The following is a 25,572-nucleotide window of genomic DNA, read 5'->3' on the forward strand; positions in this document are numbered from 1 at the left end:
CCATACATCAAGGTCCCATAGCTACCATATGGTCTGGCACTATGGTACATACTGTATATCTTCACTGATAAATCCACTGACTAATGTGCTTCTTCATTGGTCAGGCCACCCAGTAGTCCCTGTTAGTTGCTTGACTAATTAACATACTTTATAAATGTATATTAAAAGGTCTAAAATGCACAAATAATGTCTGAAAATATCAGATCTAAGAGTAACACGGAAATCCATGAAATTTGTGATACTACTATATAACAATATTCCATTGCTGAGGAGAGGTCAGCGCTGAGTTTGTGTTTAACATGTGCTAAACTGACAGGATATGAGAAATCTATGGCATAATGATTAATGGGACCTGGTTACAAATCATTGCATATTGCAAATAAGTGAAGAAATGTAATTAGATTTATGGATATAAGGCACAATGCAAGTGGTAAAATGTGCACGAGAACCATAAATCCAATTATAATGTGAGCTTAAATTTATGAGGACACAGGATTAGTTTGTTTTATAAAATGTCTGATTCTGTTCCATCCTTAACCCTTCCGCTGCCAGGGGTGTTTTTGCACCTCTGGTAGCCAGAACGATTGTTCTCAATTTTTACATGTACAAATAAAATCTAAATTGCGAAAGAAAATAATCATAGTAGCACCCCCTCATACTCTTATGTTTTTCTGAAGTAGACACCCAGCACATTGCCAAAATGCCACTGAGCACTTTAAAAACACAGACACCTTTAGTGCATTTTGCATCAAAATGTAATTTTAAACAAAAAAATCATAGAAAAAACTTGCACGGTATCATCCTGCACGGTATGATATATATAGGTCCTTCTAAAAAATTACCATATTGTGATAAAGTTCATTATTTTCTGTAATTGAGAGACGCAAGACCCAACACTCTGGATGAGCTTAAGGCCGCTATCGAAGCATCCTGGGCCTCCATAACACCTCAGCAGTGCCACAGGCTGATTGCCTCCATGCCACGCCGCATTGAAGCAGTCATTTCTGCAAAAGGATTCCCGACCAAGTATTGAGTGCACAACTGAACATAATTATTTGAAGGTTGACTTTTTTTGTATTAAAAACACTTTTCTTTTATTGGTCGGATGAAATATGCTAATTTTTTTTTATAGGAATTTTGGGTTTTCATGAGCTGTATGCCAAAATCATCAATATTAAAACAATAAAAGGCTTGAACTACTTCAGTTGGTGTGTAATGAATCTAACATATATGAAAGTCTAATGTTTATCAGTACATTACAGAAAATAATGAACTTTATCACAATATGCTAATTTTTTGAGAAGGACCTGTAAATGTGCGACTGTCCCTGGCCATATTATTGAAGAAAATCACAGTAATAAGGTAATAATGCACTTAGTAAAGTAGATGCAAGCACTATATATGGACAAAGTCCTCACTCTGATATGATAAAATCTGAGACACTTAGCCAATATATTTTGATCAAAACACATCTGTGCCCGCCTACCAAGTGCCAAGGTGGTCTCAGGTCAGGCGGGTTCTAATCTAAAACTACCCAAGCCTTTGGGCTTCTATGTTCAGGAGCGCAGACGCCGCACATATGGTGTACTGCTCCTAGTCACCTCCATGTGCATCAAGCAACCAATGGGAGGAGGAGCAAGCACAGCTATATGTACCACCTAATCAAGGCGCTCTATTGGATAGGGGAGGGGGGCAAAAGTGCAAAGGAAAGCTACTCCCAAGATAAAGTAGGAGTGCATTCACACTTGAAGGTGCCACTCCCTCAAGCATATACTACGTAGACAAAAAAATCACTGAAAAAAACTAAGATAAAAACATTCTGCACGGTATGATATACAAATCTGCGGATGTCACTGGCCATATTATTGAAGAAAATCACAGAAATAAGGTAATAATGCACTTAGTAAAGTAGATGCAAGCATTATATATGGACAGAGTCCTCACTCTGATATGATAAAATCTGAGACACTTAGCCAATATATATATTTTTTATCTTAGTTTGAAGATCTGGGCTGAAATCCCATGTGTGGCGATGTATGACATCACCACTCCAGCCACCCTGATAAAGTCATCGCAGGACATGCAAGATTTTGCGCCAGACCTTCAAGCAAGATGGTGGCGGCTGGCCCGTAGCGAGCAAATTGATCCAGCAAGTTTTTTTAAATATTTTTTTTATTTTACACTCTTTTATGTATATCAGATGCCGCGATCATGTATGAATGTGGCATCTCAGGGGTACAATGATGGGGATCAGTGCAATCGCAGCTGCCTGTCATTGCACCTACTACTTACAAAGAAATTTGCTTTGTGACAAAGTAATTTGAATAGAAGTAATGACGAAATAAAACTCAGCAAAGCAGCCGAATAAAATTTTACCAAACTTCGCTCATCTCTAGTCATCATGCACTGCGCAAGATTTCACATGGGAATTTCAATCAAGATGGCCACGATGGCTTCTTCGCTCTCAAATGGAGTATTTTATTAATCGATTAACCACTGAAAGCCCTAATTTTTTTACCTCAAATGCCACAATCAGCGATGAACGTGGCATCTGAGGGTTCAATGAAGGGGATGGCGCAATCACAGTGCCCTGTCATAGTGCCCACTGCGCATCATAACTCAGATTTTTATAAAACTTGGGAGGTCTGAGTTTTGCATCCATAAAATGTTTTTTATGGGATTACACATCTGAAAAGCACCTGAATATTTTTTTAATTTTTTTTTTAAACCTAGCGTAATTGAAAATGGTTTATAGCATAAGGCTACTTTCACACTTGTGGAAGTGTGATCCGGCGGGCAGTTCCGTCGCCGGAACTGCCCGCCGGATCCGCCAATCTGCCGCTGACTTGAAAGCATTTGTGAGACGAATACGGATACAGATCCGTCTCACAAATGCATTGCAAGGACGGATCCATCTCTCCGCTTGTCATGCAGACAGACGGATCCGTCTTGTATATTTTTTCACATTTTTACCGGTATGCGCATGCGCAGGCCGGAATACATTCCTATGGGAAGTCTTCAGGCAAGTCTTCAGTATTTTTCGTCGGAGATAAAACCATAGCATGCTACGGTTTTATCTTTTGCCTGATCAGTCAAAACGACTGAACTGAAGACATCCTGATGCAAACTGAATGGATTACTCTCCATTCAGAATGCATGGGGATATGACGGATCAGTTCTTTTCCGATATAGAGCCCCTGTGAGGGAACTCTATGCCGGAAAAAAAAAAACGCAAGTGTGAAAGTACCCTCATTCAGTGAGCAAAAATGTCTTTCCTGACTGATGGAAATCTTTTCCATCTGTCAGAAGTATGTTAGAGTCCACTCTAGTGATAATCGTTATTGCTATTACTGCAGTATGTAATCAGTATCACTAGAGAAGTACTCTGTATACTTTATTCCACAGATTGGGTATGGACAGGGTAGGGACAGTGTAAAATGAAACTTTACTGATGTTTATGTGTTTGTGGTGTGTTTGATGGAACTTGTTTGGTGCTGTGAACTGGCCACTGAACTTAAGACATCCTGATGCATCCTGAACTGATTGTTCTACATTCAGAATGCATTAGGATAAAACTGATCAGTTCTTACCCTAAGGCCTCTTTCACACGGGTGTCATGTTTTTTGCCCGGATAAGAGGCGGGTGCGTTGCGGGAAAATGTGCGATTTTTCCGCGCGAGTGCAAAACATTGTCAGGCGTTTTGCACTCGCGTGAGAAAAATCGCGCATGTTTGGTACCCAAACTTCTTCACAGAAATTCGGGCTTGGGATTGATGTTCTGAAGATTGTATTATTTTCCCTTATAACATGGTTATAAGGGAAAATAATAGCATTCAGACTACAGAATGCATAGTATGATAGTGCTGGAAGGGTTAAAAATAAATAAATAATTAACTCACCTTATCCTCTTAATCGCGTAGTTCCCGGTCGGTCTCGTCTTTAGCTGTGGGCTAAAGGACCTGTGGTAATGTCAGATCACATGCTCCATCACCATGGTGATGGACCATGTGATTGGAGCATGTGATCTGACATCACCACAGGTCATTTAGCCCACAGCTAAAGAAGAGACCGACCCGGAACTACGCGATTAAGAGGAGAAGGTGAGTTAACTTTTTTTTTTTTAACCCTTCCAGCACTATTGTACTAAGCATTCTGTATTAAGAATGCTATTATTTTCCCTTATAACCATATTGGAAGGGAAAATAATACAGTGAATATACTGTCACCTAGAACCCATGCGTGAAAATCGCACCGAATCCGCACTTGCTTGCAGATGCATGCGATTTTCACGCAACCCCATTCATTTCTAGGGGGCCTGCGTTACGTGAAAAACGCACAAAGAGGAGCATGCTGCGATTTTCCCGCAACGCACAAGTGATGCGTGAAAATCACCGCTCGTGTGCACAGCCCCATAGAAATGAATGGGTCAGGATTCAGTGCGGGTGCAATGCGTTCACCGCACGCATCGCACCAGCACGGAAAACTCGCCCGTGTGAAAGGGGCCTAAGGCCTCATGCACACGACAGTATTTTTTCACGGTCCGCAAAAACGGGGTCCGTAGGTCCGTGATCCGTGACCGTTTTTTCGTCCGTGGGTCTTACTTGATTTTTGGAGGATCCACGGACATGAAAAAAAAGTTGTTACAATGCAAGTCAATGGGGACGGATCCGTTTGACGTTGACACAATATGGTGCCATTTCAAACGGATCCGTCCCCATTGACTTTCAATGTAAAGTCTGGAGTCCCTTTTATACCATCGGATCGGAGTTTTCTCCAATCCGATGGTATATTTTAACTTGAAGCGTCCCCATCACCATGGGAACGCCTCTATGTTAGAATATACTGTCGGATATGAGTTAGATCGTGCACACTGTGCCACCAACAAATTATTACAATAGAGGGAGGGAGGGGGGGGCCTCACTGGCCACCAATGATATTCAAACTGGGGAGGGGGGGTCTTCCCCCTGCTGCCTGGCAGCCCTGATCTCTTACAGGGGGATATGATAGTACAATTAACCCCTTCAGGTGCCGCACCTGAAGGGGTTAATTGTGCTGATCATGGCCCCCTGTAAGAGATCGGGTGCTGCCAGGCAGCAGGGGACAGTCTTGTACACAGTTTGTAGTGTATTCTAACTAGAAGCGTCCCCATCACCATGGGAATGCCTCTGTGTTAGAATATACTGTCGGATATGAGTTTTCACGAAGTGAAAACTTAGATCTAAAAAAGCTTTTATGCAGACGGATCTTCGGATCCGTCTGTATGAAAGTAACCTACGGACACGGATCACGGACACGGATGCCAATCTTGTGTGCATCCGTGTTCTTTCACGGACCCATTGACTTGAATGGGTCCGTGAACCATTGTCCATCCAAAAAATAGGACAGGTCATATTTTTTTGACGGACAGGATACACGGATCACTGTCTCGGCTGCAAAACGGTGCATTTTCCGATTTTTCCACGGACCCATTGAAAGTCAATGGGTCCGCGAAAAAAACCGGAAAATTGCACAACGGCCACGGATGCACACAACGGTCGTGTGCATGAGGCCTAACACTGTGAACGTACGCTCTGTATGCGCGATTGTACGGGCGTTTGCAATCGCGCATACAGAGACAAGCGAACGCCCATTGTCGCGCGTTCCCGCTGAAGTCTATGTACGGGAACGCGCGACAAGACACCCCAAAGAAGCTCATGTACTTCTTGGGGCGTCGGGCGTTTTACAGCGTGATCGTAAGCGCTGTAAAACGCTCAGGTGAGAACCATTCCCATAGGGAATCATTGGTTCTTGCCTGTTGAGCGTTTTATAGCGCGTAGGAACGTGCTGTAAAACGCTCAGGTCTGAACCCAGCCTTAGGCTACTTTCACACTAGCGTTATTTAAATCCGGCGTTCAATTCCGACCCGGGAACTGCCCGCCGGATCTGGAAAAACGTGTGAAAACGGATTACATTTGAATCTTGATCAGGATTTTGATCACAATGAAAAAATGCATTGGAAAAAACGGATCCGCCATTTATGGACTTTTTCGGGTTTAACATGCAAAAGCCGGATCCGGTTTGACTGAACACACGGCGCCGGATCAGGCGTTAATGCAAGTCAATGGGAAAAAAGCCTGATCAGGCGTTCAGTCAAAGTGTTCAGGATTTTTGGCCGGAGGTAAAAATACAACATGCTACGGTTTTCTGAAAAGCCAAATTAGTCAAAAAGACTGAACTGAAGACATCCTGATGCATCCTGAACGGATTACTCTCCATTCAGAATGCATGGGGATAAAACTGATCAGTTCTTTTCCGGATTTGAGCCCCTAGGACGGAACTCAGCGCCTGAAAAGAAAAACGCTTGTGTGAAGTACCCTTAGGGTACTTTCACACTAGCGTTATTCTTTTCCGGCATTGAGTTCTGTCCTAGGGGCTCAATACCGGAAAATAACTGATCGGTTTTATCCTAATGCACTCTGAATGGAGAGCAATCCGAGCAGTATGTATCAGGATGTCTTTAGTTCAGTCTTTTTGCCATTTCAGGATGGAGAAAATACTGCAGCATGCTGCAGTTTTCTCCCCAGCCAAAAAGACTGAACATATCATTGGTGGCACAGTGTGCCACCAATAAAACTAATACAATAGAGGGAGGAGAGGGGAGGCCGCACACTGGCCACCAATGATAGTACAATAAAGGGAGGGAGGGGGGGGGCCGGGGGGGCCACACACTGACTACCAATAATAATAATACAATAGAGGGAGGGAGGGGGCCGGGGGGGCCGCACACTGGCCACCAATGATAATACAATAGAGGGAGGGAGGGGAGGCCTGGTGGGGGGGCCGCACTGGCCATCAATGATATTAATACAATGGAGGGAGGGGGGGCCGGGGGGGCGCACTGGCCACCAATGAAATTAAAACTGGGGAGGGAGGGAGGTCTGCCCCCTGCTGCCTGGCAGCCCCTGATCTCTTACAGGGGGCTATGATATGCACAATTAACCCCTTCAGGTGCAGCACCTGAGGGGTTAATTGTGCGGATCACAGCCCCCTGTAAGAGATCGGGTGCTGTCAGGCAGCAGGGGGCAGTCATGTACACAGTTCGTAGTATATTCTAACTAGAAGCGTCCCCATCACCATGGGAACGCTTCTCTGTTACAATATACTGTCGGATCTGAGTTTTCACAAAGTGAAAACTCAGCTCTGAAAAAGCTTTTATGCAGACGGATCTTCGGATCCGTCTGTATGAAAGTAACCTACGGCCACGGATCACGGACGCGGATGCCAATCTTGTGTGCATCTGTGTTCTTTCACAGACCCATTTTAAATTATATTTAAAAAATTTCTGTGATATAATCACATTCGCAAGCCCGTGTGTATGCACGATTTAGTACCACTTCACATAAAAAAAAAAAAATGACAGGCAGAGGCAGGCCACCCCGCAGTGGCCGTCGTGGTTGTAGTGCTGTGATTTCCATTGGCCCTGGAATAATGCCCAGTGTTCAGAGGCCACGTACCCTGAACCCAAAAATTTGGAGAAAATAGTTGACTGGCTTACACAGGACACCCAATCTTCGACAGCTTTCGCTAAGAACCTTGACGCACCATCCTCCTCCAGCTCAGCTTTGGTCACCTGCTCTCAAGTTACCACTCTCCCACCCGCCGCCACCACCACTACAGCCACCACAGCTGCTTCACTTGATCCCTCAGAGGAGTTATTTACACATCAGTTGTATGAAATTAGTGATGCGCAACCATTATTGCCAGGGGATGTAGATAACAGGGATATGTCTCAGTCAGGCAGCATTACACACATGGACGTACAGTGTAAAGATGATGATGATGTTGTACCCGCTGCTGCTTCCTTTGCTGAGGTGTCAGATACAAGTGAAGTGGTTGATGATGACGATGTGTCTGTGGATGCCACGTGGGTGCCTGCTCGAAGAGAAGAAGAGGGGGAAAGTTCAGAAGGGGAGACAGAGAGAAGGGGGAGACGAGTTGGAAGCAGGGGGAGGTCGTCGCAAGGAGCTAGTGGCACAGTCAGACAGCATTTATCCGCACCCGAGGTCAGCCAGACAGCACGCCAATCAACGCATGCTGTTGCCACCACCAGAATGCCGTCATTGCAAAGCTCAGCAGTGTGGCATTTTTTTTGTGTGTCTGCCTCTGACAACAGCGATGCCATTTGGAACCTGTGCCAAAAGAAACTGAGTCGTGGGAAATCCAACACCCACCTAGGTACAACTGCTTTGCGAAGGCACATGATCGCACATCACAAACGCCTATGGGGGATCAACACATGATGACGAGTTGAAGCAGCACACAAGCTTAAAACCACCATCCTCCTCCTGGTCCAGCATCTTCAGACACGTCAACCACTGCTGTCCTCCTTGCCCCCTTTCTACCACCCGGCACTCTGCCTCTCACCTTCAGCAGTTCCATCTCATCTGCCCACAGTCAGGTGTCTGTAAAGGAAATGTTTGAGCGTAAGAAGCCAAAGTCACAGAGTCACCCCCTTGCCCGGCGTCTGACAGCTGGCTTGACTGAACTCTTAGCCTGCCAGCTTTTACTATACCAGCTGGTAGAGTCTGAGGCCTTCAAAAAATTTGTCGCTATTGGAACACCACAGTGGAAGGTAGCCGGACAAATTTTTTTTTCTAATAAGGCAATCCCAAACCTCTACTCAGTGATTGAAAAGGAAGTCATGGCATCTCTGGCATACAGTGTTGGGGCAAGGGTCCATCTGACCACTGAGACCTTGTCTGCAAAGCACGGTCAGGGCAGGTATATCACCTACACTGAGCATTGGGTCAACCTGCTGACGGCTGCCAAGCATGGAATGCGTGGCTCTGCAGCGGAGTTGGTGACACCGCCACGACTTGCAGGCAGGCCTACTGCCACCTCCTCTACTCCTCCTACTCCATCCTCTTCCATAACCTCCTCGGCTGAGTCCTGTTCTGCTGCGGCGTCTGGCTGCACATTAACTGAATCCCCCCAGCTCCCCAGGGGCTATTCCACATCCCGGATACAACAGCGTCACGCTGTCTTGGGGTTGACTTTCCTGAAAGCAGAGAGCCACACCGGACTAGCACTCCTGTCCGCCCTGAACGCACAGGTGGATCAGTGGCTGACCCCACACCAACTGGAGATCGGCAAAGCGGTGTGCGACAATGGAAGCAATTTGTTGGGGCAAGTTGTCACATGTGCCGTGCATGGCACATGTGTTGAATCTCATCGTACAGCGCTTTGTGTCTAAGTACCTAGGCTTACAGGACGTCCTTAAAGGGAACCTGTCACCAGGATTTTGTGTATAGAGCTGAGGACATGGGTTGCTAGATGGCCGCTAGCACATCCACAATACCCAGTCCCCATAGCTCTGTGTGCTTTTATTGTGCCAAAAAAACGATTTGATACATATGCAAATTAACTCGAGATGAGTCATGTCCCTGACTCATCTCACCTACAGGACTCATCTCAGGTAATTTGCATATGTATCAAATAGTTTTTTTTACACAATAAAAGCACATAGAGCTATGGGGACTGGGTATTGCGGATCTGCTAGCGGCCATCTAGCAGCCCATGTCCTCAGCGCTATACACAAAATCCAGGTGACAGGTTCCCTTTAAGCAGGCCAGGAAGGTGTGTGGCCATTTCAGGCGTTCCTACACGGCCATGGTGCACTATTCAGACATTCAGCGCTGAAACAACCTGCCAGTGAGGCCCTTGATTTGCGACAGCCCGACACGTTGGAATTCAACACTCCTAATGTTCGACCGCCTGCTCCAACAAGAAAAAGCCGTCAACGAGTATTTGTATGACTGGGGTGCTAGGACAGCCTCTGCGAAGCTGGGAATGCACAATGCCTGTAGGCTCATGCGTCCTTTTGAGGAGGTGACAAACCTAGTCAGTCGTACCGAAGGCACCATCAGCGACCGCATCCCATTTGTTTTCTTCCTGGAGAGTGTCCTGCGAAGAGTGCTGGATCAGGCTGTAGATGAGCGTGAAGAGGAAGAGGAAGAGTTGTGGTCACCATCACCACCAGAAACAGCCTTATCATCGCTTGCCGGACCTACGGCAATGCTGCAAGAGGAGTATGAGGAAGAGGAGTCAGAGGAGGAATGTGGCTTTGAGGAGGAGGAAGACCAACAACAGCAGGCATCCTAGGGTGCTCGTTGTTGTCACCTATCTGGGACCCGTGGTGTTGTACGTGGCTGGGGGGAAGAACAGACCGTCAATGACATCAGTGAGGAGGAGGAATGGGAAATGAGTAGCTCGGCATCCAACCTTGTGCAAATGGGGTCCTTCATGCTGTCGTGTCTGTTGAGGGACCCTCGTATAAAAAGGATGAAGGAGAACTGCCTGTACTGGGTGGCCTTGCTACTAGACCCCCGGTATAAGCAGAAAGTGGCGGAAATGTTACCAAATTACCGGAAGGATGCAGCAGTTCAAAACCAAACAAAGAAATATGCTTTACACAGCTTATAAGGGGGATGTCACAGCACAATGGGAATCTAACAGGGGAAGAGGTGAAAGTAATCCTCCTCCTACCACAACCACGGCGGCAAGGACAGGACGCTTTACAGATGTGTTGTTGATGGAGGACACGCAGAGCTTTTTCAGTCCTACACATCGCCACAGCCCTTCGGGATCCAGCCTTAGAGAACGACTCGACCGACAGGTAGCAGACTACCTCGCCTTAACTGCAGATATCGACACTCTGAGGAGCGATGAACCCCTTGACTACTTGGTGTGCAGGCTTGACCTGTGGCCTGAACTATCAACGTTTGCGATAGAACTTCTGGCCTGCCCCGCTTCAAGTGTCCTGTCAGAAAGGACCTTCAGTGCAGCAGGAGGCATTGTCACTGACAAAAGAAGTTGCCTCGGTCAAAAAAGTGTTGATTACCTCACCTTCATTAAGATGAATGAGGCATGGATCCCGAAGGTACTGACAGTAGGGGATACGTTTAACTAACAAAAGGCCTGATGACATGGCCTCAAAATGGTCCCCACGCTGCTGTATTTAATGTCTGCATACCGGTTGACTTTCGTGAATTCTCCGCCACCAACTAGGGTTCAAGTCTCAATGTTTTAGTCACCTTTCTGCCTTGAAAACATCAAATTTTCCGGCTGCTGCTACAACAGCGGCTGCAACAATAACATTATTTTTCAGGCATGTGTACATGCCTAATTTTTATGGTGCTGCGCTGTGGCTGCAAAAACAAAACAAAACAAAAAAAGGCACATACAAGTGTCAATTCCCCTTTCGTGATCGTTACCTTGTTGTGGTGAAGGGGCTTGCGTATCACAATGAAGCAAACATCACTTCTATGAGTGTGTTGGCAATGTTGCCACACCCCCGATGATAAGGCCGTTGCTTCAGTATGATGAGACCAAAAGCGATCAGCTGGATGTTTTTTCATATAAATAACTTTTTTTATTTTTTTTAGTTGTATGGGTGGGTTTTTAATACATAAAATAAAAAAAATCATAATAAAGTATCTTAATAGTTTATTAGAAATAATGCAGACAATTAAAAAAATCCCCATCAATTCCAATACAAAGCAAGTACAAAGCTCAGAACTAAATTATTCCAGGATGTTGTAATGGTTTGTTAATTCGACAATGGTTAATCAATTCGACACACGTCCCCGGATAGGGGACGTAACAGAGATTAAACTGATAGGAATAGTACTAGTTAAGACACTAGTTTAATCTCCCGGTTCCTAAAATCAATTCAGTTTGGTGTATCAGAGTTTGGTCTGTCACTGTGAAGGCAGTCAAAGGTACCCGGCCTAAATTTTTTTTCACAAAAGGCAATCCCACCCTGATATGGGACGTAACAGGGATTAAACTGATGAGAATAGTACTACAGAAAATACCACTCATATCGGGTGTGACAGTAAATTGCACGGCGCAGACGCAGTGACCGTGGCGTGGATTCAAACAAAGGGGAAGGAGCCAGCAATTTTTTAACCATCTCCCCGTTCGAAAAATCTATTTAATAAATGGACCCCAGATTGGGGATTTAACAGGGATTAAACTGATGAGAAGAGAGAACTATAGAAAATAGCACTCATATCGGGTGGGACAGTAAATTGCACGGCACAGACGCAGTGACCATGGATTCAAACAAAGGGGAGGGAGCCAGCGTTTTTTTAACCATCTCCCCGTTCGAAAAATCTATTCAATTCACCTTTCCGGGACCCTTTGTGTTGTACGTGGCTGGGTGGAGGAGGAAACCTTAAATGACATCAACGGGACATGGCTAGCTTGGTATCCAAGCTCGTACAAATGGGGAGTTTGCGGTTGGGCAAATAGACTGTTTGAGGTTGTTTGTGGTGCCTTAAAAGGGGAGTTTGGTCTGTCAATGTCTGTGAAGCGGGCGTAACCCTTACACTACCTGATCGATACAACATCATACCTGATCGTATACACACACTGGATGTTTTAAACCACATTGTTCAAAAAAAATATTGGATTGTTAGGTGATTTATGCCCTTTATGGATTCAAATCCAACTCTGCGTCAACTATGTAATTTTCCATGGGAGTTTTGCCATGGATCCCCCTCCGGCATGCCACAGTTCAGGTGTTAGTCCCCTTGAATCAACTTTTCCATCACTATTGTGGCCAGAAAAAGTCCCTGTGTGTTTTAAAATTCGCCTGCCTATAGAAGTCTATGGCGGTTCGCCCGGTTCGCCCGTTCGCGAACATTTGTAGAAATTTGCGTTCGCCGTTCGCGAGCAGAAAATTTTATGTTCGCGACATCTCTACCAATCAATACTGCAGCAGACAAAGAGATGCCTAGCATAGCAGGTAGAACCTCATTCTGCACTGGGCTATGAATGAGGGTGGTTGGGTCTTACATTGTCTACCATAAAAACAATCTTAGGGAGTCAGAGACAGTCAGAAATCAATCAAGCTTGTATCATAGTGCCAAGAAGAGTGAAGGGAAAGGCTAGGATTACAAAGAAGGATTAGAATTGTGTGTGTAGAATTGGTAGGCAGAGAGGATAAAAGCCAGAGCAGAAGGAGTGAGGAGCTGTTGCCACTATGCCTCCTAGCAGAACTGCAGCAGCTGTAGTGCAGACCTCAAAAGCAGCTACTTGCAAATAATTTCCTTTTTCTTCCCTCATTTTCGCAGACATCCCCTCTTTTTCTTTTTCTTTTTTTTGGTGGGGGTGGTCAGTTTAATTAAACAGCATATATACAGCAAGGCAGAAAGTAGAGCAACAATCTACTTGTAAGTGTTAACGTGGGATTGAGCGTCAAACCACAATAGTCCATTTATATTCAGTTTCCATGCATTTGCAATTGTCAGAACTAATGGATCTATTAGGAATCAATCTTATGAAGGCTTATACAGATTATAATAGGGACTGATATATGTGCTGTATGGGAGCCATCTTGTCTGGTTTTTAACCCCTTTGGGACCGGGCTCATTTTCACCTTAAGGACCAGGACATTTTTTGCAAATCTGACCAGTGTCACTTTAAGTGGTGATAACTTTAAAACGCTTTGACGTATCCAGACCATTCCGAGATCATTTTTTCATCACATATTGTACTTCATGACACTGGTAATATAGAGAAAAAAAAAAAAACATTTTTATTTATAAAAAAAATGCCAAATTTGGAAACATTTTGGAAAATTAGCAAATTTTTAAGTTTCAATTTCTCTACTTCTATCATAGATAGTAATACCTCCACAAATAGTTATTATTTTACATTCCCCATATATCTACTTGTTTGGATCATTTTATTTTTTGGGGATGTTACAAGGCTTTACAAATTTTCAAAAACCCACTTTTTAAGGACCAGTTCAGGTCTGAAGTCACTTTGTGAGGCTTACATAATAGAAACCACCCAAAAATGGTCCCATTCTAGAAACTACACACCTCAAGGTATTCAAAACTAATTTTACAAACGCTGTTAACCCTTTAGGTGTACTACAAGAGTTATTGGCAAATGGAGATGAAATTTAAGAATTTAAATTTTTTGGCAAATTTTCCATTTTCATCCATTTTTTCCAGTAACAAAGTAAGGATTAACAGCCCAACAAAACTCAATATTTATTTCGCAGATTCTGCAGTTTGCAGAAACACCCCATATGTGGCCATAAACTACTGTACGGTCATGGGGTATTTTTATAGAGCAGATTCTTAAGCATGCGGTGATACCTAATATGTCTACTTTTTTAAAATGTATTTAGGTTTTACACTATATTATCCTTTAATAAACAAAAAAGAGTCTCTGTGGAAATCTGTATTCCTTGTTGGCCTACAAAATCAGGAATCACAGGCTCAAAATGCTCTGGTGTACACCATGCAAGTTCACCGGTAGGGGGCTCCCGGGAATTAACTGGTGGGCTGGAAAACTAGTACAAGCCCCAGAGCTGCTCGTACTAGTGTGGGCCACATAGTCCCTAGTATGGCGGTTCCCTTGCTCCACCTGGCGGCATCTCCGCCACATTGGGGGCTCATCATCATTGCTAGATGATAAGGAGGACACGGATGACAAAAGGAAAGTGGGGTCATCCTCGTCCTCACTGGGGCTCTCGGTCTCGGAGGCAAGCTGGGCATATGCCTCCTCGGGCGAGAACATAGGGAAGTGTGTGTGTGTGCGTGGAAATCTGGGGTCACGGGTGTTTGCGAACTCACCCTAAACCTGACACTAGGACACTTACAAAAAAAAAAAGGCCCAAAAATTTGAATTAAAACTAAAATTCAAACTCGCTGATCAACCGTCCGAAGTTGATCAGCAGTGGGGTGTGAGATGCTCTAACAGTGACCGGACGCTAAGAGTGCCGGCCACAGTCAGCGTACGAAGAAAAAAAATAAAATGCTTTGAGCAGGCACCCAGTTCTGGTCATCGCCTGTGGCGGTGATCAGAACTACACATTAAGTATCAGGACGTCATGTGTCCCAAACAGGTAAAAAGGGCAAGATGAGTTCAAACTTTTTGAGACTAAAAATCACTAACTCCGAGATTAAGGATCTGTGCAGAATTGTTTGTATAAGTATTCTATTGAGAGAAGGGGGTTTAACACGTATCATGAAAGTTTTCATGCCTTTACAGAGACATATCATAAAATGTTGTCTGTAGATAGGTAACCAAGTAGAAATGTGCAGAGTTTTAGTTTATTCTCAGTGAATAGAAAGAGGATCAAATTTTACTATTCTTTGTAATTTCATATTAATCATGTTAATGAAATGGTGTAGAGTTAATTAGGTACACATTCTTAGAAGATCTCTTGAAGGGGGATTTTGGACATAGGTGTTATAAGCATATAAGGTATCTTCACAGAGACAATTAGTAAAATGTCACATAAATCAGTTTTTATCACAATGAATAGAGTAGGAGTTTTATGGTGTGTGTCTTGATTAAATAGGTTAGTTTTGTATTTAGAAATAGACTGAATGTCTGGTGGTGTTTATACATAAATTAGGATTAGGAGTCTAGTCATTGATACACATAGATGTTTGCGTTCCATTGTTAAGAATTGTTATTCAAGGTTTTGGTTAAAAACTATCTTGTTGGATAAATTAAAAGGATCAAGTCAAGGATCTTGACTGAATTGGGGTGATTGTACCTGCAGTGTCAATCTTTAGTCTAGGGAGATAGATATATACTGTTGATATATATTTACATATCACTGTATCATCTCCGAAGAACTGATTTTAGTTCTAGTCATTTATATGGTTGAACATATATATATATGGAAATGAAATATAGTGAAAACCTAACTCAGTTTTAATCTGAAACATCTGTTGGCTGGGAGAAATCAGGTGTAATTTTAGTTTTTTTTTATTCATGTATTAATTATTTTTATATTCTCTAGGTTATTGGTTTTTTCTTAATTGCATATCATTGTTTATTACCATTTTATTGTCACTGATTTAATATTTTATTCTATTTGCACTGAATTATTATTAAGTATATATATATATATATATATATATATATATATATATATAATTTTATTTTTTTGTATACCTGTTTCCTTTTGTCTTCAACTGCAGATAAAAGAGCTCTACTTAGCTCTTGTTTATGAAAATAAGTTAGAATCTCCTTGACTTGTTTACATAAATAAAATACAGTTTTTCAGAAGCAGTATAAATACCGACGCAATAAAAAAAAATTCTTTGAAGGTGTGGGTTTCAATTGAAATAACCAGCATATATGTGATTACTGCAGCAATTTACCTGTGAGTGTTAACGTTTTTAATGTGAAATTGAGCGCCAAGCCACAATTGTATGTTTACGTTTATTCAGTTTCCACACGGTTGAAATACATTTTTTGGTCAAAGGGTTAAGTTTAATTAAACAGTGTATATACATGATTAATGCTGAAAAACACATGGTATATCAGCAATCTACCTGTGAGTGATAATGGGAAATTGAGCTTAAGGTCTCAATTGTCGGTTTCCATGAATTTATTTTGTACACGGTTGCAATGTAAGTTTTTTTGAGGGGTTAAATTTAATTAACATCATACATATGTGATTACTACAGCAAAATACAAGGTATAGTATCAATCTACCTGAGTGTTAATGCAAAATTGAGCGCCAAGCCTCAATCGCCCATTTCCATGAATTCCATTTGCACATGGTTGCAATTAAGTTTTTTGGGGATGGGATTCAATTTAATTAACCAGTATATATATATATATATATATATATATATATAAATATATATATATATATATATATATATATATGCGATTACTGCAGCAAAACACATGGTATAGTGGCAATCTAACTGTGAATGTTAACATGATATTGAGCATCAAGCCTCAATTGTCCGTTTTCATGAATTCCATTTGCATATGGTTGCAATTTCATTTTTTATTTTTATTTTTATTTTGAGGGGGGTCAATTTAATTAACCAACATATATAAATAATTATTGCAGCAAAACATATGGTATAGCAGCAATCTACCTGTGAGTGTAGTGTAATTGAGCATCAAGCCTCAGTCATCTGTTTCTGTCCATTAGCACTTGGTTGCTATTTACCTGGGAGTGCTAACACAATATTAAGATTTAGGCCTCAATTGTCTGTTTCCGTATATTCAGCTTCCACATGGTTGGAATAGTTTATTTTTTGGGACTTGTTTAATTTAATTAAACCAGCATATACAGGTGAAACTCGAAAAATTACGATATTGTGCAAAAGTCCATTTACACTCACCTAAAGAATTATTAGGTACACCATACTAATAAGGTGTTGGACCCCCTTTTGCCTTCAGAACTGCCTTAATTCTACGTGGCATTGATTCAACAAGGTGCTGATAGCATTCTTTAGAAATGTTGGCCCATATTGATAGGATAGCATCTTGCAGTTAATGGAGATTTGAGGGATGCACATCCAGGGCACGAAGCTCCCGTTCCACCACATCCCAAAGATGCTCTATTGGGTTGAGATCTGGTGACTGTGGGGGCCATTTTAGTACAGTGAACTCATTGTCATGTTCAAGAAACCAATTTGAAATGATTCGAGCTTTGTGACATGGTGCATTATCCTGCAGGAAGTAGCCATCAGAGGATGGGTACATGGTGGTCATGAAGGGATGGACATGGTCAGAAACAATGCTCAGGTAGCCCGTGGTATTTAAACAATGGCCAATTGGCACTAAGGGGCCTAAAGTGTGCACAGAAAACATCCCCCACACCATTACACCACCACCACCAGCCTGCACAGTGGTAACAAGGCATGATGGATACATGTTCTCATTCTGTTTACGCCAAATTCAGACTCTACCATTTGAATGTCTCAACAGAAATCGAGACTCATCAGACCAGGCAACATTTTTCCAGTCTTCAACAGTCCAATTTTGGTGAGCTCGTGCAAATTGTAGCCTCTTTTTTCCTATTTGTAGTGGAGATGAGTGGTACCCGGTGGGGTCTTCTGCTGTTGTAGCCCATCCGCCTCAAGGTTGTGCGTGTTGTGGCTTCACAAATGCTTTGCTGCATACTTCGGTTGTAACGAGTGGTTATTTCAGTCAACGTTGCTCTTCTATCAGCTTGAATCAGTTGGCCCATTCTCCTCTGACCTCTAGCATCAACAAGGCATTTTCGCCCACAGGACTGCCGCATACTGGATGTTTTTCCCTTTTCACACCATTCTTTGTAAACCCTAGAAATGGTTGTGCTTGAAAATCCCAGTAACTGAGCAGATTGTGAAATACTCTGACCGGCCCGTCTGGCACCAACAACCATGCCACGCTCAAAATTGCTTAAATCACCTTTCTTTCCCATTCTGACATTCAGTTTGGAGTTCAGGAGATTGTCTTGACCAGGACCACAACCCTACATGCATTGAAACAACTGCCATGTGATTGGTTGACTAGACAATCGCATTAATGAGAAATAGAACAGATGTTCCTAATAATTCTTTAGGTGAGTGTATTTCAGTAATACAAATTAAAAGGAACTGCATAAATGCAGCTCAAAATTAGAATTTTGTGAAAAGGTTCAATATTCTAGTTTCAAAGTGTCACACTCTAGTCAGCTAATTAATCCATATCCCCTGAGCAAAGGGTACCTCAAAATTGTGACTTTGGGGTTTCATAAGCTGTAAGTCATAATCATCCAAATTATAACAAATGAAGGCTTGAAATATCTCGCTTTACATGTAATGAGTCTATCTTATATATTAGTTTCACCTTTTAAGTGATTATTGCAGCTAAACACAAGGTATAGCAGCAATCTACTTGAGAGTTATTAACGGGAAATTGAGTTGTGAGAGATCTCCATTAATAATCATTTATTTCTACACACAATTGAAATTTTATTTTTTGGGAACTTTCCCTTTATTTCTGTGTTCACAAACACATTTATATATATATATATGTATATATATATATATATATATATTTTTTTTTTTTTTATTGGGGTTGTTGATTATATTTAAACTAACTAGTAGCAAATACACGTGATTACTACACCAATACACAGGGTAGCACACAAAGGTAGGAGTGATACATTTAGGACTAAATCTTTTTCCCTTTTTTCATGTTTTAAAAAAAATATTTTGGGGGGGGGGATTAAATTCAAACTAGCAGCATATATATGTGATAACTACACAGGGTAGTGTATAACATTGTCTGTGCTCGCTCCCCAAATATTATATTTCTGAAAATTATGGCAACATACAGATAGTCCCCATAAAGTAATGTAAAAGTCAAACCAATAGAAATAGTTTTCTCTCAGAGTGACCTCATTAGTATTAATACTCCCTACAATGACCACAATATTGATAAAGCTCCCTAAGAGTCCTATTTTAGTAGTGGCTCCCTCCATATTTTACCAAATTAATGCCCACCATAGTGCACCAATAAGGTCTGTCTATGGTGCCCCTAGTATTAATAAGGTCTCCTTGTAGTGCCCCTTTATAGTACCACAGTAGTTATAATAACCCATACAGTTCCTCCAGTATTTTCTATATAATGCCTCTCTATAGTGCCCCAGTAGTTATAATGCCCCCTCTACTTCCCCACTATTTATAATGATACACTATAGTACAACAGTGGCTAAAACGCCCCCCAATAGTGACCCAGTAGTTTAAATTCCTCTTGTAGTGCCCCAGTGGTGATAATACCCATCGCATTGAAGTCATCACAAAGCCTGTGCCATTGATACATCCTCTAATAGGCATCTCGCCTATTAGAGTGCTTTTTCACCATCTTGAGGACAGAAATACAATTGAATATCAGGTTTGGAATATTTGGCTTTAGCCCCTAGCAACTCCTCTGCTGATGTGATATACAGAACTGCCTCATTGCCAGTGTGTATTCAGAGCATGCAGAAAGCAATAGAGATTGCTGGGAGATTGAGAGACAGCTGACTACTGCATAATGGGTAGCTAGCCCCAGTGGAGAGGGTATCCTGTTGCAAAAAAGTAGCCATTGTACTTCCTTGTTCCCATACTCTAGAGTAACAGAGGACCCGTGGAAGAGCCAGTTCAGATAGAAAGGCCATTCAGCTTATGACAATTAGCTTCTGTGTAAGTTGTGGCTTGTGGGCTGTGTGCACAAGGTACATCACAAGGAGAGAAATCACAACCCGAAGAAACACCGGTACAGATGTACATTAGTTTGTCACAAGGAGAGATACTGACACCCCGGTAGGCGTCTGTGTACAATGTGCAAAATGTAAAACACGATGAGAGTGCTGTGGTCATCAAAGCAGCAAAATTCCATCTTTATTGCTGTCAACCAGAAGGAGACTTCAAGTGTTTTCATCTAGGTAAGTTGGGTGCAATGCCTGCTGACAGAGAAGATATGTTGCATCTGTGTCCACTATGAGTAATCATTTTATCTTGTTGCCCCATGTAAGACTGCAGCCAATAAGCTTGTCAAAACTCTTTAAGCGTGAAGCTTGTTTCCCCATGTGAGTTCAATAAAGGCCCTTGTTCCACTTGATTCCTTCTGCCATCCTTTGGTCAGGAGACATGTATACTGCTCAGGAGCTAAAAATGTCCCCTGAAAGATTTGACCCCCTTACAAATATACAGTTTATAGATGACAGTTTGATACATACAGTTCAAACAGAGTTCAGTATATTTCATACAAGGAGGAACACAAGACATGGAAGAAAGCAGTACAAGACCATATACAACTGTTCAATATTAAAAGGCACCTGTCAGCAGATTTGTACCTATTAAACTGGCTGACCTGCTGCATGGGCGCTTGGCTGCTGAAGGCCTCTGTGTTGGTCCCATCTTAATATGTACCCACATTGCTAAGAAATATGATGTTTAAATATATGCAAATGAGCCTCTATGAGCAACGGGGGCATTGCCATTACACCTAGAGGCTCTGCTCTCTCTGCAACTGCTGTGCCCTCTCCACTTTGATTAACAGGGTCAGTTGTGAGGATATTTTCACTGCCTGGCCCTGTCAATCAATGTGGAGAGGTGAGCGTTGCAGAGAGAGAAGAGCCTCTAGGTGTAACAGCAACAGACCCCATTGCTCCTAGATGACCATTTGCATATATTAAAACATCATTTTTTTTCAGCAATGCGGTCGCATATGAACATTAGACCAACACAGATGTCTTCAGCTGCCAAGTGCACATGAAACAGGTCAGCCAATTTCATTTACAAATCTGCTGACAGATGCCCTTTAAAGAGGTTGTCCAAGTTATATGAAAACTTCCAAAGTGCCCCCAAATGTAATAAAACAACAAAAGAATGCTGCATATACTTGCCAATCATTCCCTGGCCTTTCTAGTGCTATAGCCCCAATCCTTTTTTGGTTTCAAACAGCAGTGGTGATTAGTGATGTCCCGAACTATTCGCCGGCAAAAATAGCTTGTTCGCGTTCGCCGCGGCGGGCGAACATATGCGATGTTCGGTCCGCCCCCTATACATCATCATTGAGTAAACTTTGACCCTGTACCTCACAGTCGGCAGACACATTCCAGCCAATCAGCAGCAGACCCTCCCTCCCAGACCCTCCCACCTCCTGGACAGCATCCATTTTAGATTAATTCGGAAGCTGCATTCTCAGTGAGAGGAGGGACAGTGCAGCAGCTGCTGATTCAATAGGGAAAGCGTTAGCTATGGCAGTGTTTTGTGTCCACAGACTCATCTGCTGTAAGGACAGCTTCCTGACAGCACCCCAAAAAGCTCTTTTCAGGGCTGGTACATCAGTCTGCTTTTTTTTATATATATATATATATATATATATATATATTGCAGTTGCCTGGCTGCCGGTGTGTGAGAGGCTGCAGGCTCAGTCACAGACAGCACTGTGTGCACACCATTCATACAGGGTGTGACAGAAAATACCTTGCAGACAAAAAAAATAATAATATATTTAATATTTTTCTGTGATATAATCGCATTTGCAAGCCTGTGTGTGTCAGGCCAACACAGACTGTATTGTGGCCACTGGCTAGTGGCTAGGCCTCCACTCATACCGTTACAGGGTGTCACTCACTCAAATACCTTGCAGATAAAAAAATATATATTTAATATTTTTCTGTGATATAATCATATTTGCAAGCCAGTGTGTGTCAGGCCCACACAGACTGTATTGTGGCCACTGGCTAGTGGCTAGGCCTCCACTCATACCGTTACAGGGTGTCACTCACTCAAATACTTTGCAGATAAAAAAAAAATTTATTTAATATTTTTCTGTGATATAATCACATTTGCAAGCCCATGTGTGTCAGGCCCACACAGACTGTATTGTGGCCACTGGCTAGTGGCTAGGCCTCCACTCATACCGTTACAGGGTGTCACTCACTCAAATACCTTGCAGATAAAAAAAAATATATTTAATATTTTTCTTTGATATAATCACAGTTGCAAGCCCGTGTGTGTCAGGCCCATAAAGACTGTACTGTGCCCACTGCCCACCACTTATATAGGGTGGCACAGTACCTTGCACGCAGGCAGGGGCAGGCCACCCCACAGGGGCCGTCATGGTCGTGGTGCTGTGATTTCCACTCGCCCTGGAATAATGCCCATTGTTCAGAGGCCACGTATCCTGAACCCAAAAAATTCTGAGAAAATAGTTGACTGGCTTACACAGGACACCCAATCTTCAACAGCTTCCTCTAAGAACCTTGACGCACCATCCTCCTCCAGCTCAGCTTTGGTCACCCGCTCTCAAGTTACCACTCTCCCGCCCGCCGCTAACACCACCACTACCACCACAGCCACCACAGCCGCTTCACTTGATCCCTCAGAGGAGTTATTTACACATCAGTTGGATGAAATTAGTGATGCGCAACCATTATTGCCAGAGGATGTAGATAACAGGGATATGTCTCAGTCAGGCAGTATTACACACATGGACGTACAGTGTGATGATGATGATGTTGTTGTACCCGCTGCTGCTTCCTTTGCTGAGGTGTCAGATACAAGTGAAGTGGTTGATGATGACGATGTGTCCGTGGATGCCATGTGGGTGCCTGCTCGAAGAGAAGAAGAGGGGGAAAGTTCAGAAGGGGATACAGAGAGAAGGAGGAGACGAGTTGGAAGCAGGGGGAGGTCGTCGCATTGAGCTAGTGGCACAGTCAGACAGCATGTATTGGCACCCGGGGTCAGCCAGACAGCACGCCAATCAATGCATGCTGTTGCCACCACCAGAATGCCGTCATTGCAAAGCTCAGCAGTGTGGCATTTTTTTATGTGCCTCTGATAACAGCGATGCCATTTGCAACCTGCACCAAAAGAAACTGAGTCGTGAGGAGTCCAACACCCACCTCGGTACAACTGCTTTGCGAAGGCACATGATCTCACATCACAAATGCCAATGGGCTCAACACATGAATACAAGCAGCACACAAACTCAAAGCCACCATCCTACTCCTGGTCCAGCATCTTCAGCCATGTCAACCACTGCTGTCCTCCTTGCCCCCTCAACCACCCACCACTCCGCCACTCACCTTCAGCAGTTCCATCTCATCTGCCCACAGTCAGGTGTCTGTCAAGGAAATGTTTGAGCGTAAGAAGCCAATGTCACAGAGTCACCCCCTTGCCCGGCGTCTGACAGCTGGCTTGACGGAACTCTTAGCCCACCAGCTTTTACCATACCAGCTGGTGGAGTCTGAGGCCTTCAAAAAAAAATTCACTATTGGGACACCACAGTGGAAGGTACCTGAACATTTTTTTTTTTTCAAAAAAGGCAATCCCAAACCTCTACTCAGTGATTGAAAAGGAAGTAATGGCATCTCTGGCATACAGTGTTGGGACAAGGGTCCATCTGACCACTGATACCTGGTCTGCAAAGCACGGTCAGGGCAGGTATATCACCTACACTTGCTGATGGCTGCCAAGCATGGAATGCGTGGCTCTGCAGCGGAGTTGGTGACACCGCCACGACTTGCAGGCAGGCCTACACCCACCTCCTCTACTCCTCCTACTCCATCCTCTTCCATAACCTCCTCGGCTGAGTCCTCTTCTGCTGCGGCGTCTGGCTGCACATCAACTAAATCCCCCCAGCTCCCCAGGGGCTATTCCACATCCCAGATACAACAGTGTCACGCTGTCTTGGGGTTGACTTGCCTGAAAGCAGAGAGTCACACCAGACCAGCACTCCTGTCCGCTCTGAACGCACAGGTGGATCAGTAGCTGACCCCGCACCAACTGGAGATCGGCAAAGTGGTGTGTGACAATGGAAGCAATTTGTAAGCGGCATTGAATTTGGGCAAGTTGTCACATGTGCCGTGCATGGCACATGTGTTGAATCTCATCGTACAATGCTTTGTGTCTAAGTACCCAGGCTTACAGGACGTCCTCAAGCAGGCCAGGAAGGTGTGTGGCCATTTCAGGCGTTCCTACATGGCCATGGCGCACTTTTCAGACATTCAGCGCCGAAACAACATGCCAGTGAGGCGCTTGATTTGCGACAGCCCGACACGTTGGAATTCAACACTCCTTATGTTCGACCGCCTGCTCCAACAAGAAAAAGCCGTCAACGAGTATTTGTATGACCGGGGTGCTAGGACAGCCTCTGCGGAGCTGGGAATTTTTTTGCCACGTTACTGGACGCTCATGCGCAATGCCTGTAGGCTCATGCGTCCTTTTGAGGAGGTGACAAACCTAGTCAGTCGCACCGAAGGCACCATCAGCGACCTCATCCCATTTGTTTTCTTCCTGGAGCGTGCCCTGCGAAGAGTGCTGGATCAGGCTGTAGATGAGCGTGAAGAGGAAGAGTTGTGGTCACCATCACCACCAGAAACAGCCTTGTCATCATCGCTTGCCGAGCCTGCGGCAACGCTGGAAGAGGAGTATGAGGAAGAGGAGTCAGAGGAGGAATGTGGCTTTGAGGAGGAGGAACACCAACCACAGCAGGCATCCCAGAGTGCTCGTTGTTGTCACCTATCTGGGACCCGTGGTGTTGTACGTGGCTGGGGGGTAGAACAGACCGTCAATGAAATCAGTGAGGACGAGGAACGGGAAATGAGTAACTCGGCATCCAACTTTGTGCAAATGGGGTCTTTCATGCTGTCATGTCTGTTGAGGGACCCTTGTACAAAAAGGATGAAGGAGAACGACCTAGAGCAGAAAGTGGCGGAAATGTTACCAAATCACTGGAAGTCAGAAAGGATGCAGCAGTTCAAAACCAAACTAAAAAATATGCTTTACACAGCTTATAAGGGGGATGTCACAGCACAACGGGAATCTAACAGGGGAAGAGGAGAAAGTAATCCTCCTCCTACCATGACCACGGCGGCAAGGACAGGACGCTTTACAGATGTGTTGTTGATGGAGGACATGCAGAGCTTTTTCAGTCCTACACATCGCCACAGCCCTTCGGGATCCAGCCTTAGAGAACGACTCGACTGACAGGTAGCAGACTACCTCGCCTTAACTGCAGATATCGACACTCTGAGGAGCGATGAACCCCTTGACTACTGGATGTGCAGGCTTGTCCTGTGGCCTGAACTATCTCAGTTTGCGATAGAACTTCTGGCCTGCCCTGCTTCAAGTGTCCTGTCAGAAAGGACCTTCAGTGCAGCAGGAAGCATTGTCACTGACAAAAGAAGTCGCCTCGGTCAAAAAAGTGTTGATTACCTCACCTTCATTAAGATGAATGAGGCATGGATCCTGAAGGGACTGACAGTAGGGGATACGTTTAACTAACA

This window comes from Bufo gargarizans, chromosome 4 (assembly GCF_014858855.1).
Source record: "Bufo gargarizans isolate SCDJY-AF-19 chromosome 4, ASM1485885v1, whole genome shotgun sequence".
Taxonomy (NCBI): domain Eukaryota; kingdom Metazoa; phylum Chordata; class Amphibia; order Anura; family Bufonidae; genus Bufo; species Bufo gargarizans.